This window comes from Tiliqua scincoides, chromosome 1 (genome assembly GCF_035046505.1).
Source record: "Tiliqua scincoides isolate rTilSci1 chromosome 1, rTilSci1.hap2, whole genome shotgun sequence".
Classification (NCBI taxonomy): domain Eukaryota; kingdom Metazoa; phylum Chordata; class Lepidosauria; order Squamata; family Scincidae; genus Tiliqua; species Tiliqua scincoides.
In genome coordinates this window covers 76,086,396-76,097,537 of record NC_089821.1, presented here as the reverse complement: position 1 = coordinate 76,097,537, position 11,142 = coordinate 76,086,396, and positions in this window count along the sequence as shown.

Here is an 11,142-nt window from a genome sequence, read left to right as displayed (position 1 = left end):
GTTTTCTCTTTACTTGGAAGGTCCTGCTGGCTTTGAGAAGCTTCTAGGAGGCTGGCAGCCTCCTCCACCAGCCTCCCCAATGCTTGAAATAACTCCGATTGGAAAGCGCTTCCAGTTTTCACATGAAAACTGTAAGCATGCTCTGATCAGTGATTGGAGCAATTTCAAATATTGGGGAGGCCTCTGGAGGGGGCTGCAGGCCTCCCAGAACCTCCCCAAGGCCAGCAGGACCCTCCAGGTAAGGGAGAAAACCCCTGGGTCCCCACAGTGCCACAATCGCTGCAGCACCATCGAGACACCCCCCCTTAGCTCCTGCCAATACTTAGCATGTTTCTAATGTCTTTATAAGACTTTGAGAACCGCTGTTCTAGGTTAACAACGTTCTGTGGGAATCCCAGAGAAATTACGTGGGAAGCTTCCTGTCCACTCATATGTTTGCAAGAGTCCTTCCAAATGGCAACATAAAGTTTGAAGGACATGTAACTTGGGGGGGGAGGGGGAGGAATGACGTAATTCAGAACTCGCAGAATAGACACTTGAAGGGAAAATCTTCATTTTACAGTCTGACGTAAAATGACGATCTGAAAAATTGGTGCTTTCACTTGGAACACACAATTAGTATGTCCCAAATACAAGAGAGCTTTTCCTAGCAGTGGTACCATGATTGTGACATCCCTTCCCTAGGGAGATCAGGCTGGCTTCCTCACTTACTTTCTTTAGATGAATAATTAAGACCTTCCCATTTCAGAAGGTCCGCATCACTGCTGAAATCTAATTCTGTGCCCCTGATAGTTTCACTTGCCACTGCTGTTCTATTTTATCGTTGTGATTCTAATGAGTTTTTCTGTTAAATTTTTTTTTGTTTCATTATTTGCATTGATCTAAATAGTTCTGCAAGCCACTGTGTTATGTCCAGAATGGAAAGCAATATGATAAAAAAAAAGAGCAAAGAAAAAATAAATATCCCTACATCTGAACTAGACTTTATACAAATATCAGCAGGCTTGCGGCCTCCATGCCCTGCTGTATGCAGCTGTGACTGTGTAGCCTCTTGTTTTCTGAAGAGATTACAAGCCCAACAAAGAACTTTCTTTAAGCATTAAATCCAATGCCAGGATATAATCACAAGGATGGAGGTGGGGGGAAAAATGAGATTGCCTTGCTGGGTTTTATCTTATCAGTTTGGAGGCCCTTATCGGGGCTAGTGGATATTGTCATAATTATATTTCTAAAACCTTTTCCCCCGATAGAAAATTATTTCCCCCTGATTAAACCCTGGCAGTCCTGATACGGTACGGCAGTGTAAAACTAATTTTTAAGGAGCTGCCAGAAGTTGTATCATTTCATCTTTCATTATCTGTCTCTTTTAAATCATGTCCTCTTATTCCAATGCTTTTTAATACTCATTTTGTATTCGCTGTCAAAACAATGGGTTTCAAAATCAGGCATGATCAGCACTCTACCGCTGATTCATGGGTGTTTTATTCCCCACTCCTCGCCCATCTGTGCTTATATTTGCACATGTAAATATATATATTACAATGATTATGAGTGGAATGAACAATGTGCAGAAACACCAGAATTGTTTACAGTCATAGGCAAAAATATGTGCAAACTAATGTCATAAACAGGATTGTTGCCCTGGTAGTACAGATGACATCATCCATCGTTGGCCACTCAGTGTATGAAATCCCTTGTATGCTGTCTGGGATGATTGGGAAATGCTTTCATAGGATTGGAAAGGGGCTTGATATTAACCCAGGGCTGACCCATCCATGAAGCAAATGACCCGATTCACATTGTGTGGCAGATTCGGGGGAGTAGATGGGACTGTGAACAGGTGACCTCTGCCTGCCATACACTCTGCCACTGACAGATCCAACCTCCTTAACTTGCCCCTTTTTCCATGCAGGCTCTTTAATCAAAGTAGGAAATGAAGGGGTATGCTGAGATCAGTGTCAGCATGCTTCACATTTCCTGCTTCATTTAATGAGCCTGCATGGAGCAAGGAGCAACATGGTTGCACTTTGGTCCTTGGAGCTTTGAGGGGAGGCACCAGCTAAGCAGGCAGGATTGCTGCATTCTGATCCTGCTTTGATTAAAGGGCCCATGTAAATGAAGGAACCAAGTAAGGGGTGAATGGGTCGGCGAGGGATGGAGCAGAGCTATAGGGCTAACATCCTGAAATGAGTCATGGAATGACTGAGAAGAGGACCTTTTCAGTGGTGGCACTTGGTTGTGAGTGGTTTTGTAAGGACCCACCTATTGGAGGCCCATTTACTCTGTGGAATTTACTTTGCTGAATTCTTGAGGTACAAAACAATGTGTGGCTTTTTCAGCAAAACTTTGGGATTGACTGAGGGTTCTCTGGTTTAAGAAGTGTATTGATTTCAGATGTTTCCTCCTGCTTTTTTTGCTATGTTATTGTACTTTGTTTTACTTTATTGTTGTTAAGCTGTTTTAAATTGCATTTGCAAGAAAAGCAGGGAATAGCTTTTAAAAAAATGCTAATCTGAATACTTTGATGAAATATAACTGTGATTAAGGGTGCAATCCCTTATGTCAGTGCTTTCCAGCACTGGTATAGCAGTGCCAAAGGGGCATGTGCTGCATCTTGCAGTTGGGTGGCACTCACCGAGGCCTCCTCAAAGTAAGGGAATGTTTGTTCCCTTACCTCAGAGCTACATTAGCCTCATGTCAGTGCTGGAAAGCACTGACATAGGGGGTTAGGATTGCACCCTAAATAAATTAATGAAGGCAGACGAGGGTTGCCTAACTGGCAGAACAGTTTCACAACTGGGTCTCAAATTCCAGTCCTTAAAGAACTCCAAATTCTTTAAGGACTGCTCAGTCTGCTGGAAAGCAGAGTTTTTCCAGCAGACTTTACGGTTTGGAAAGTAACTAGGTTATACACATACACAGCTATTCTTGTGAATTTTCTAGACCTCATTAAATTTCCTTGCCTGCCACTGACCTAGACTATAAATATAGGGAATAGGGAGTTTCATCTGGATTATCCCTGGGAGAATTTGGCTAATTTATAAAAGCTAAAGACCATATATTGTTGTATGTTTCTCCTTGCAATGCCTCAGCAGGTTTATGGGGCTGTTCAAATGAAAGGCTCATTAGGGACTTAATCTATCTCACACTGTGCTGCAAAAATGGAAGTAAGAATTACAAGGACAATGGGACACTTTCTCACCTGGGGGAAATTGGAGCAAGTACCATTAAGACACACTCACAATTCTAATTAAATTGGGGAGAAAACCCAGGAAAGCCAGACTACTACATATTTTTTAATCAGACCGGGACATATTAGTAACTTTTTCATTTATGAAAAGTAGTTCTAAAGAGGAATTTTCTTTATTCACAAGTCATTAGGACAGGCTTTTAATGAACATAGTGAGTTTGCTTAAGTTACTTAGCAGCCCACTTCTCATGGCATATCAAGGATGAGTGAAAGCACATGGAGTAGAGAAAAGAATCCTACTGGCAGTTCCTCCAATTTGCATGTGTTAACTTGAATGGCTTCATTAAATCAATACCTATAGAGCTGCTCTATACCATGCATAGGGCAGGTATTCTCAATCTCAGTGTTCCCAGCTGGGGAGGTGGAAAGAGTCCTACATCTGATGACTCCTTGCAGAGACATTCAAGTGAACATATGTAAGTCAGGGGCTGGTGCCTGCCTTTGGGATTTTGCTCTCTTTTCTAGGGATATGTGGTATCGCTCACCTGGATACGTGGTAAGAATAGAGCTAGTGTCTTTAACATTTACACTATTTCAGGTCCAGAAGGAATTAATCTTATGGTCAAACTGATGACAGTTAGAAGATTAAGGTGGGGCTGGACAAGTGGGACCAGTCAAATGAGGCATGTAATATGTAACCCTTCTCTCTCGCTCCCCCTTTCCACATACGTTCACAAACCTATTGAGTTGCAGAGGAGGAAGAGGAGGAAGGAAAAGAGCAGCTGAGGCTAAAACTGATGACTTTCTTAGCTGTTCCTACATCACTTGTGGTTGTTGGTGATGTGGACCTGGGAAGTGGTGGGTGGAGGGAACAGTTATAGTTGATTCTCCTGACTTATTAGTCAGGATACATAAAAACCCTGTACGGTTTCCAGGCGACTTTCAATGATTGACTGGTATTAATTTTTTTTAAGAGTTAATTATTTGCTGCAACCTACTGGGTTTCTGTTTTTGTTGTGTTTGTATTATTGTTTTCATTGATTGTGTTTAAATATTGTAAGCCGCCTTGAGTGGCCTCACTGGGAGAAAGGCAAAATAAAAATTTTAATATGAATTTCAGGTTTTGAATAATTGTCTGCAGATCTACAATACAGTTGGCACTCCTCATTCGTGGGTTTGACAGTCATGGATGTAACTTGACATGGGTGCTGACCTCAAGTCTGGAGGGCCTCAAAGACCATCCAGACATGACAGGAAGTGTCTTTTGGTCATGTCTGGGAGGTGTTCTGAGTTGGGAGGGTTAGGACAGACAAAAGAAAATATTTCTTTTCTCAGCATGTGGTCAATCTGTGGAACTCCTTGCCCCAGGATGTGGTGATGGCATCTGGCCTGGATGCCTTTAAAGGAGGATTGGACAAGTTTCTGGAGGAAAAATTCATTATGGGTTACAAGCCATGATGTGTATGTGCAACCTCCTGATTTTAGAAATGGGCTATGTCAGAATGCCAGATGCAAGGGAGGGCACCAGGATGAGGTCTCTTGTTAACTGGTGTGCTCCCTGGGGCATTTGGTGGGCCACTGTGAGATACAGGGAGCTGGACTAGATGGGCCTATGGCCTGATCCAGTGGGGCTGTTCTTATGTTCATGCTCGGCCTTCTTGGATTGCATCCTCCATGCTTTTCAACAGAGCTTCTGTGGGATCCCCATTAAAACAAATTAATGTCATAATTAGTAGAAAGAATTTGGGTTCCATTTTCAAATTAGAAAAAATAACTTTTCTGCACCAGTGTTTTTATGCTCCTGAAAATATTGTTGCACTTCCTTTAGCTAACAGAAAATACTTGGGCTTTCCCATTTAAACCAGCACTATCCATCTCAACAAAGTGTTCAACTCCAGCTTAAATGCATCCAATTTGTCTTCCCTGTCCATGTGTTTTGCTTTCAGGGGCCTATTAATGTGTGTCTAACAGACTTATTCCACTATAGGGATCTTTCTAAGAGTCTGAAGGAGGCAAAGGAATGAGGGATGGAGAGAAGTTCTTTACGGAGAAAGAAGGAACGTGTCTAAATACACTGATACCCTAGTGGAGGGGGGATTCTGAGTCAGCATGCTTTAGCGTCTAGACCAGTGTTTCTCAAACTGTAGGTCAGGACCCACTAGATGGGCTGCGAGCCAGTTTCAGGTGGGTCCCCATTCATTTCAATATTTTATTTTTAATATATTAGACTTGATGCTATCATGGTATGTGACTGTGCTTGGGGAATATTACAGATCTGTACTTTGAACAGGCTACTCTGTATATGCTTATAACAATGATAGTAAATGGGACTTACTCCTGGGTAAATGTGGGTAGGTTTGCAGCCTTGGATTGTTAAAACTCTTCCTGCTTAATGATGTCACTTCCGGTGTGTCCTGACAGATTCTCAGTCTAAAAAGTGGGTTCTGGTGGTAGACGTTTGAGAACCACTGGTATAGGCAAACTCAGTAACCCAGTTTAAGAGAACATTTCTCATTTTTTCCATTCAAATTTATACCCACATTATACCCACAAGCCATTAAGAAATTAATGCCCTTGACACCTCCTAGGCATACAAGTCAGAATTGTTTCTCACATTTAGATACTAAAAGTGACTAAAACATTGACCATTTAGAAGTGATCCTCCACTTCAGGTCTGTGATTGTATCTGGAGGTGGTTTAAATTGTTTTTGTTCCCTTTCCTACACTAAAATGACCACCCGTAACAGCAATCTCCACATCAGTGCCGTGCATACAATATACTAGGTATCTTTCTAGTCTCGCCTTAAGTAGAAGCTTACTACAACCACGGCCATATTTATTAGTTATTTCAAATTTTTTTTATCCCACCTCTCTTCCGGTCCAAGGCAGCTAATAAAATGAGACAATGGCAATCAAACTTCATAATCATACAAACAAAAATGTGCTGAAAAAGGCAACAGATATAGTAAGAAAATTAAGTCAGAACTGATTGGCTACATTGGCCAAATCACATTCATGTATGATCCTCGATTGGCTGAGATGATACAGCAAAGAAGCAAGAAAGTCAACATTATGGTGCAGATGAAATTCAGGTTGGAAAGCGACTTGAAAAGCAATCTTCCTCCAATTTAATGGGAACAGGAAGAGAGGAGGGATAAAAAAAACTTGAAATAACTAATATATAACTGTCCATGGACATTTTTGAGATGGCCCAAATTCATCTGAGTATGGGTTTTACTGAGAATGGGGTTTGTTCACTACTTGTACCACTAGCCAGTCCCCCTGCACAAGTACAAAAGCAACAAAAAGTCCTTATTTTGTGAAGTGGGATAACCAGATAACATGTACAGTTCATAAGGACAGTTTGGGTCCAGGGTATTTGAGGGATCTCCTCCTTCCATATACCCATCCTCTCCGGTCATCAGGGCTCTTCTGTGCTGCCACCAGTAGAGATGAGGGGGGTAGCAGCAAGAAATAGGGCCTTCTTGGTGGTGGCACCCCGTCTGTGGAATTCCCTCCTTCTGGAATTGAGAACATCTCCCTCTTTAGAGTGGGGTCTCAAGACCTTTTTATTTAGAGAAGCTTTTAAATGCTGACATGGGGGGGGCGTTAGCACTTTTCAATGAAGCATCTAATCTGTGATCCAATTGTATTTTATTTTTGTGGTTTTAATTGCTTGTTTTTAACACTTTATCGTACTGAAATATTGTTGTAAGCCGCCTTGAGGGCCCTTAAGCGGAGTGGAAAGGCAGGGTATTATTAATTAATTAAATAAATAAATAACAGGCTTATGTAGATTCTACTTTGAATGTTAAATGATGTCCATAATTATTGTGACTGCAGCAACAAAAAGATATGCAATGCTCACATGGCTACACATTAATACTTATACCTTCTCAAATAGCATACGAAAAGCTTTTGTGAAAGTTCCCCCATCTCACCATCTTCTAGTACATCAAAGGTGCCTATACATTACCCTAGCTTTCTCCTTGACGTGCTCATGTCAAACAGGTCATAACATTGACATGAAGAAATGCCTTGTAATAAGCAGTTCCCCATATCTGACATGGTACAGTTCCATAAGAACTGGTGCAGTATGGTGGCCAGTTTTTTAGATTGCGAGCCCTTTTGGGACAGGAAGCCATTCATTATTTGATTTTTCTCTGTAAACCGCTTTGTGAACTTTTTGGTTGAAAAGTGGTATATAAATACGTTGTTGTCGGTTGTTGTTGGCCAGGAAATTGTCCAGCTGAAATCCGATCTTCACCATAAATCCATTGCGCCTTAAGCAAGTCACTAGGCTCTCAGCATCAGTTCCCATGATTGCAGGATGGAGACAATTCCTTATGATAAAGGGTTGTTGTAAGGATTATGGCACTAACTGTGTGAACTGCTTTGAATATTTGAAGTGTGCTGTATGCTAATGACTGTGTGCTTACTCAACTTACACTAGCCATTAACTCTCTTGGATCAAGTCCCTAAACCTGTTCTATGCACAGCTATCTGCTCAACTGTGTTTTGGATGAGTCTGGCAATGTGCAACACACCTGTGCTTTCAACACAGAGCATTCAACTTCAACAAGCAGATGTTTTATTTGTGTTTGGGGATAGCTGCGGAGCAAAATCCATCCTGTATTCTTAAATGTTTGACTTGGATTTCTTCAGAGGCTCTCTCATAACCCAATTGCTCACAGATAAGTGCAATTCTCTTCTAATGAGTTTCCAAAAACCTCACATTACCTGTCATTAACAGATTAGCAGATAAAATTATGAAACATTGCAATCCATTTAGCCAGAAGAGCAGCTACAAGTTGAGCAGTTGGTTTACTATTCCACTGTTCAAAAGCAAAACAAACTCCCCATTCATTTCAGCAGGATATGATTCACTTACCAAAATAATAGTAGGGCCAGAGAGCACAGAGGGCATCGCAATCAGGGCCAGCATCCACTGAGCCCATTCCTCAGGGCACAGCTAATACCAGCCCTGCATGTGTTGATTTGCACCCTGTGTACAGAGTTAGACTGCCAGCACCCCTGCCAGTCTTCCAACCAGGAGAAGCTGAATGTCTATAGGCATCTCCCCAGCAGCACAAACCACTATTGCTCTTTACCCCTAAAGCCCTGGGAAAATACTCACTAACATGGTTGAAATGGCCAAGGCTGGATTTAGGTGAACCAATTCCTTCTCACAGACAACCCCACTGTAGATTATACAGAACTCAAAAGTACTGGTCCAACCTTGTTATACAAGGATTTGACTCTATATAAATGGCCACTGCAAATGTGAAGGAATGTGCTAATCCCTGGAGAAGAGGAAAACGCATCTCTTTAAAATCACAGTTTAAAAAACTGCTTTTCTTACTGTTGTAGAGAGACAGTCACACAAGCAATCATTCCATTCCTTAGCTGAGCTAGGCAAAGGCAAGGGGTCCTTTGCATTTCTAATTGCGGCCTCTCTACAACAGTAAGAAAAGCTGTTTTGAAACCACAACTGTAAAGGGATGCACTTTTTAATTTTTTTTAAAATTGCTTTTATTTAACACATTTTATGGTATCAGCAGGAAGTCCCAGAATCAAACCCCTGTGAATGTCGAGACATGACCCTACTAGGAGCATAACTTGGAAGTGGGTCTTTAAATCTATTTTTCATCCACTGATTTTTTTTTTATCCACTAGAGGTTCTGGAACAGTGATGTCATAGCTGGAAGTGACATTATCTAGCAGGAAGTGCTTTCTGGAGATTGCAGCAAGCACTGAAAATTTCCCTAGGTAAGCAGGCTATAAATAATTAAATTAAAATAAATAAGAGGAGATGGGATGGGAAAGCCAGCACTCTTCTACCAAGTGAATTCTCTCTGTAGCCTGCATGAGATAACTTCAGCCCCCCCCCCCCCCCCATCAGTAAGATTTTCAGCCTTGCCTAGTTCAATTTAAGTTTTTATATTTATAGCAGTTCAGTGTGATTTGGGACAAAATTACATGTTTTTTTGTTTGGGCTGGATTGAGATTGAAAGCTTCCTTCTAAACAGCATTAAAACCTTAAAGTGATGAGGAGAGAAAATAAGGATGGGGGCGGAGAGAAGAATCTCAAAAAAACAACAACAACCCTTTCCAATAAAGCAGTGGTTTCTAAATCTTTTAGCACTGGTACCCACTTTTTAAAACTTCACACTATGAGGATTTGCCTAACTTCCATTCCATTCCATTCATTTCCATAGACCTTTATTGGCATTAAAACAGTAAATAGCAGTAATAGTAGCCAGCACAGTGGCTATGTTGCCGAAAGAAAAAGTTGCAACAGGGAACTGGTAAGGAAACTGGTAAGGGAAGGGGGGGGGGAGAAACAAGGGAGGGAGTAGGATCAGGGTGGGGGTTTTAGCTTGGCAACTGTGGAAAGGCTAAAAAGGAAAAAAGCTTCACTTTACCAGCTCAAGCCTCTGTTTTTATCCTTCTTATGGGGGTGGGGGACTGCCTTCTGGAGCATTTATTGAACTCTCACGTCCATTGGATAGGGACCATTCTGTGTGGCCTTGCATTCCCCTTTACCTGACCTTCTACACGAACCAAGGCACTGTTGCTTACTTGTGAGTAAACATGACCGTGTAGGATTAGTTTTGCTTTCCATAGGGCTCAATATATTTGTCAGCTTGAAGGAACTTCTTTCACAAGTGCTTTTTGGGGCCTGCATTCATCAGATCAGAACCATTCCAGTGGTGTTGCGTTCCTTTTGCCCTGCGCTTTGCAAGGGACCAAGGCATGGTTGTCTACTCATGAGTAAGTGTGGTGCGGCTCAGTTTCACTTTCCATTGGGCTCTATGCATTTGCCTTCTCACCTATCAGCTTATCACTATCAGTTATCGGCTTATTGCCACCTGATTGTTGGTGAGTCGCAAAGCTTTAACCAAAAAGTTATCAGTTCAAGCTTTGTGACCCAGCAACAATCAGGTAACAACCCACAGTTTGAGCAACGCTGGTCTAGAACACATGGCATTGGATCAAGTCTTCATGTGTTTTGGCATTGTTTGAAATTAACAATATGGGGTACAAATCTGGAGTGTGGCACACAGAAGAGAAAATAAAAAAGATGTAAAAATTTAAAACGACTGGGCAAGTTTATTTCACCTGGGCTTTGTTTCAAAATTACATAGTAATGAGGGAGATAGTGACAGTTCTTGGATGCATGTGCATTATTATTAGAAGAAAAAGCAAATGAGGACTTTTCTGAAGTCGTAGTAGAAGAAAGTTAAAATTGTTTTTAAAACGCGACATCTAGTTTGTCGAAAAATTTAGGAAGGGGGGCCCAATCAGGCATCTTGGCCCAGGTGCCATGCCAGCTTTCGGGGCCCTGAGCAGCATTGGAGCTTAGTCTCCTCCTTTCTTCTTTCTTGGGAGGAGGGGGTTGTCTAAAGGTCCAATCCTATCCAACTTTCTAGCACCAGTACAGCTGCAGTGCAGCCCCAAACATTCCAATACCTTGAGGAGGCCTCTTTGACTGCCTCCCCACCACAGGATGCAGTGCATGCCCCATTGGGACAGCTGCACTAGCACTTGAAAATTGGATAGGATTTGGCCCTAAATGCACTCTAAATGCACTCTAGCTCTTGTTTTCCTCCAGTCGCACAGGAGATTAGAATATAGGCAGGGCAATTTTCAACTTGTACTTTTCAAATATGGTACCTGTTGACTTCCATATTCCACAGACAGCTGTAGTACTTGTGTCTAAATAAAAGGCAAGGACAATGAGGATTGCCCTATTCCATCCATTAGCTGTAGTGGTGAGTAGATTTTGAAATTACTGGAAAACTTAAAAAGCTGCCTTGTGTTTTTTGTGTTTCTCCCTTTTATTCTATGTTTTCCTTCCCTCTTTAAGGTGGCAGTAGGGCTGACATGCTTTAAAGCCCAAATCCTAACCAACTTACCAGCACTGGCATAGCAGTACCAATGGGACATGT